This window comes from Lynx canadensis, chromosome D1 (genome assembly GCF_007474595.2).
Source record: "Lynx canadensis isolate LIC74 chromosome D1, mLynCan4.pri.v2, whole genome shotgun sequence".
Lineage (NCBI taxonomy): Eukaryota > Metazoa > Chordata > Mammalia > Carnivora > Felidae > Lynx > Lynx canadensis.
This window is the reverse complement of record NC_044312.2, coordinates 22,511,606-22,517,514: the sequence shown is the minus strand read 5'-3', so window position 1 is coordinate 22,517,514 and position 5,909 is coordinate 22,511,606.

Sequence of the window (5,909 nt, the reverse complement as noted above, 5' to 3'; positions counted from 1 at the left end):
GGCCTGGTCCGCCTCCTGGGCCGCTCCCCATTGGCTGGCCAAAGCTCGATACGCCACTTCGAGAGAGCGATAGGATTGTGGAACTGTCTGTCAGAGCTGGAGGCGGGGACAAAGGCGCGCTCCTACTTCTTAATTGGGCAATATAGATATCACTCAGCCGTCAGGGGGCGGGACTTCGTGCTCCTGTAGCGCTGTGATAGACCAGCTCAAGAGAGCGAGAGCGCGGAAAGAACGTGCTCGGAGCAGTTTGGTTGAGAGCCGAGGAGTGACGTGTCGGTCTGCGGACCGCGAAGGAGTCGCGGGGGATGAAGGTGTGGCGGGTTTACCCCAGTCATGTGACCAGAAGCGGAAACTACGCGGAGGAATAAACCGAATCTACAAATCCCAAAAAGCCGGGTTAGGGTATCTCCCCTCTCGGTTTCCAGGAGATTGTAGAAATTGACTGTCCCCAAACATAAGGTTAGAGAAGAGGAGGGAAGAACATTCTACCTATTTTAAATAAACACTCAAACGCTTTCTCGTCCAGACCGTTATATCTTGTACGGGATTTGTCCGACAGTTCGTTCAAGAGCTGTTTTTGACAGCGATAGACGAGAGAGCCCTGCCGATTTCTCGAGGCGTATCCTTTTCTTAAACCCCCGACTTCGTGAACGAGCATGCCTAGCCCTAAAAGGATCGTGGGGGTTAAATCGGCAGACTCTCCATTGCCAGGCTAGTAAGTCAACCACCGCCGCAGGGGCAGTCCTTGCTAGCAGTAGACAAGCTTTTTCCGGAGACCCAGCACGCAGCCTTGCTGTGCTTTGTCGGCTCACCCCTAACCACTTGTCTCTTTTCCCCCTTAACCGCCCTCCCCCTGGGCGGGGGGAAGAAATGCTGAGGTAGGTGAGGGCTGGGGAGAGGGAGAAGGGCGAAGTTCAGCAGCCAATCCCGTCCCCTCTCAGACACGCGTGTATACACACACCCACACACTGCAGTGGGCAAAAGCTACACCAAAGAAAATGGGAGCGTCGGTAACTTCTAAGTCAGTGCCGATGCCACCACGCACTTCTCTTCCTATTTACGCTGTGAATGCAAACCACCAAAGATAAACTGAAAGCATATTTAAATCAGTGCTTCAAAATCATGGGTACTTTTCACAATTCACATGACCAAGCTGACCCTGGGCCGTTATGATTCAACAGCTCTGGGGTTTTTTTTGTTTTGTTTTTGTTTTTTTGCTTTTTTACAATGTGTTCACTGTAATTTTGCTAATGCAAGCAAACTAAAGCTGAACCTGAAGGAATTGCAGAACTTCCAGTAAATGCTTCTTCAAAACAAGAGCTGATTTTTTTTTGTCAAAAAAGAAAAAGGAATTAAAAATAGATTCCTTTGAAGTAAAAAAAAAAAAAAAAAACTTTCAAGAACATAAAATCTTGGTTTTTCATTAATTTTTAAAAAATTGTTGAACATGTATGTTTCTTAAAGGGAATCTCATAAGTTTCCAGGTGGTAAAATTAAGTCAATTTTTTTCCAAAGTCAAAGTATACTACTCAAGAACAAAGTTCAAAATTTAAGCCTATTGTTAGGATGATTCTTTATTACCAATTGATAGGGAAAGTCTTCTCTGTAAGTAAAATCAAGGTCGGGACAGCAGTCATGGGGGAAATTATAGTTATTGTAAACCCAGATATGATACATAAATTCAGCATATTAATTAATCCTCCTTTCTCCTTCTTTGTTGAACCAAAAGTTTTGAGTTGGTTCTTTCAGAAACACTATTTTTACTAATACATCAATTGCTTAGAATAAAGCTAGATTTTGCTTGCTTTGTAGGAGTCAGTTCATTCCTGTGAAGCTCTTGGTCTTTCCTGAAGTGTCTACTTAACATCTTTTACCTCATTGATCAAAAGAACACATGCCTTCATCTCATCTGAGGCACACAGGAGTAACAGTAGCTATTTTTTTCTTCAAGATGTTCTCCCCAGAATCTACCTTTCCAGGTGTGCTGCAAAAGCTACATTACCAAGATTTCTTCCTAATGCACCTATTTCACTGTTTCACATTGTTTGGTTGGGTATTTTGTTTCAGTTACTCATCTGCTTCTTGGATTTTTCCCTTTGATAGATTTTCAAGTAATGTTTTCAAGAAAGCAGAGTGGAAAGCAAACAATGCCTTTGTTTTGCCCTTAATAACACAGTTAGAATTATGGAAACAAAATTGGGACTCACCCATCCCTTATACACGACCACACTCAAAAGAGCACCCTTTTAAGGCATTTTATCTTCTGTCATCTAGACTTGTTCTTAAGAACTCTAATGCCCACATCAATCACAATCCTCTGCAAGTAACGTATTTTTCTGTTTGATGAATGGCTTTTCCTTAAAGATCCCATCTACGTGTTTTTCTTTCATTTTTGCTGCTTTACTTTTTGCAGGAACTTTTTATCCGAAAACTCCAATTTTGTCATCAGTCCAGGAAATTTTCTTTGGTTGTATTCTTGTCCCCTTGTTCCTGTTCTCATTTTCTGAAGGTGCTATTTAAATGAATGCGACCTCCTGATTTTTGGACATTTCCATGATTCTTAACTTTTTCCATGTCTTGATCATTCTGCTCTATGTTCTGAGAACTTTCCTTAATTTTATCTTTCAGTTCTCTAATTTAGGCTCCTCAGTGTCACTTTTTAAAATCATTTATTTTTTAATCCTGATAAATGTAGTCTTTCATCCCCATCTCCTATTTCACCCACCCACCCCTCCCCTCCCCTCTGGTAACCACGTTCGTTCTCTATTGTTAAGAGTCTGTTTCTTGGTTTGTCTTTTTTTTCCTTTGCTCGTTTCTTTCTTGGTTTGTCTTTTTTTCCTTTGCTCGTTTCTTAAATTCCACGAGTGAAATCATATAGTATATCTTTCTCTGACTTCTTTCACTTAGTTATCATATTCTCTAGCTCCATCCATTGTCATTGCAAATGGCAACATTTCTTTTTATGGCTGAGTAATACTCCACTATACACACACACACACACACACACACCACTTCTTCTTTATCCACTCACCTATCAAAGGACACTTGGGCTGCTTCCATAGTTTGGCTAATGTAAATAATGCTGCAATAAACACAAGGGTGCATGTATCCCTTTGAATTAGTATCTTTGTATTCTCTGGGTAAATAGCCAGTAGTGCAACTACTGCATTGTAGGATAATTTTTTAAAAATTTTTTGAGGGAGCTCCATGCTGTTTTCCACTCCCACCCACAGTGCACAAGGGTTTTTCTCTACATCCTCGCCAACACTTGTCTCTTATTTTAGCTATTCTGACAGGTGTGAGGTGGTATCTCATCATAGTTTGGATATGTATTTCCCTGATGATGATTGATGTTGAGCATCTTTTCATGTGTCTATTAGCCATCTGGATGTGTTCTTTGGAGAAATGTCTGTTCATATTTTCTCAGTGTAACTTTTATAAGCCATCTCATTTTATTTTCACAATTGCTTTAATGTCTAAGAACTTTCCTATTTCACCCCCTTTTCATAAGTAAGTGTTCTTACTTTATGGATGCAAGTTTCCCAAATTTCTATGAAAGTAGTTATTAGAATTTTTAAAGTTACCTTTTGTTCTGGAATTAACTTTCCTCCAGGTCCATGTGGTCTTTTATTTATTTTGAGAGAGAAAGCATGAGTGGGGGAGGGATAGAGAGGAGTGAGAATCCCAAGCAGGCTCTGCACTGTCAAGAGCAGAGCCTGACACAGGGCTTGAACTCACAAACTGCAAGATCACGACCTGAGCCGAAGTCAGAGCTTAACTGACTGAGCCACCCAGACGTCCCCAGGTCCAGGTGGTCTCATGTGTATTTTGGGAAAGCTCCAGAGAGGCTTCTGATGCTGATCCAGAACTATTTATTTTCTCCATGGGTCTGAAAGCACTACAAAACATTTAAATTTGAAATCAGAGAATGAATACAAGAATGGGAGGCTGAGTGTACAGCCTAACCTCTCATCCCACTGAGATTCTCTGAAATCCAGTGTTTTATCCAGCTTTGAGACCTATGGAAAGTAGCAGCTATTTGAACATTTATTTTTAAAATTTTGATCACTTGTCACTCTCTTTCACGGCACTGTTAGGTCTAAGAGGACAGTAATCATCTTTCTGGATCATCCTTGAATCCCCAGTACTTTGCACAGTGCCCAACAGAGAAGGCAGTCAAATGTTACATGATGAAGTCATCCATTGGCTCTATGGACTCACTCTATGGACTCCAAAATATTTCAGTGATGCATGGCTCTCATTATTTAAAAGGCAGAAGTTACACTGTAGTCAGCTTCCTTTTAACTTCTGTGGGTCATTATAGCACAGGGGGAATGTAAATGGGGAAGGAGGGAAATTCCATTGTACTACTGAGCTGATAGCCTTTACGAGAACGGTCTCGATAGAGGTAAACACATGAACGTAGAAGCTAATGTACTACTGTTATCAGAAAATGTAAGTGGAGAGAAACTGAATAGACAGTGAACAGACAACTACAGTTGCCTTTTTTATTCCCACAGTTGTTATTCTTTTAAGGTGGTTCAAAAACCTCCAACCACTGGCTGTCCTCTGCTCAATCCCTCTTCAACTTTCTCTTGGCCCCTTCCTAAGTGCAGAGCAATTAAGTAGGAATGTGAATCTGTCCATTTAAAACTTTCCAACCAATTTAAAAACATCCTGAGGTCTGAAGTGTCCACTTTCTAATTCTTCAAGCTGCTACAATGGGTGACTAAGCTCTAGATGGGGTACAAGGGTAGTGTGTTGAACCACAAATACCTGTCGAAGTCATGATGCCTATTCCTAAAAAGAACTTTTGTGAACAGGAATCCTTAGATCCTCCTGGTTGCATGGTTAAAACTCAAGCTCTCTCATGTTTAGCAATGTGATCTCCCTTACTTTGTTACTGTTCATCTGCCTCAAATTGCCCTTTGGAACTTGGCAAAAACACAGCCTAATCTCCCTTCGATTCTAATTTCCTAACCACTGCCCTCAGGCCCTCCCCCTAATGAAAATGTACGAAAAGTTCACACTGCTTTTGCGTGCATCTCATTTGAGACTGTGGCCAGATTTCTATTATAGATATGTCTAATCTATCATTTGTGCCTGGCCTCTCAGTTACACTAATAAAACTGTGGATTCCTCACTTCCATCTTTAAGCATCTTCTATAGCCAGTCACAGTGCTGGATAAGCATCACTTCATCCACTTAACCTCCCACCCTTCCAAACTAAGACCAGCTTAGTTGTACAAACACAAATTTCAGGCAGCAAAGATGCGGCCACTTAAATAACTATGCCAATTGTAAAAATTTAATCTTAAATAAGGTAATTGCTGATGAAATATGAAGATCTTTGTCAAACCACCCCCACAGCAACCTGGAAGTATTTCTCTGCAATACTACTGTCAAATGACCAAAGATATCACAGATGAATATTGGAAGGAAACCTTATTTTAACTATGTCATTTACATTTTCTTGTGCACAATCTGGTAACAACACCCACTTCCAAGATGCCCATTATTTTAAAACCTTCTATACTTTGAACTTGCTTTTATGTCTCTCAGCAATGAATTTTACATCCTTACTGTCTTGTATGTAATAAACGTTTCTGTTAACCAAATGTCTAACCTCTTGCCAAATGCAAACGTTCAAAACCTAAAAGCCTCTCCCACCCTTCCTGAATATGCAGGAGACATAGATACATACAGACTTTAAAATAAACAATTCCCAATTCTTTCACAAGATGTAAACATGATTATAATCACACACTCCGCACTTTCTTAGGGAACATTTTTTAGGACTAATCTCTCAAAACCACAACCAAATTATCCAAGGCAAAGTCGTGTGTTCCACTTAACCCTTTTTAACGTTTCACAAGGTGATGACTTTTGAAAATCCAACCATTACACAC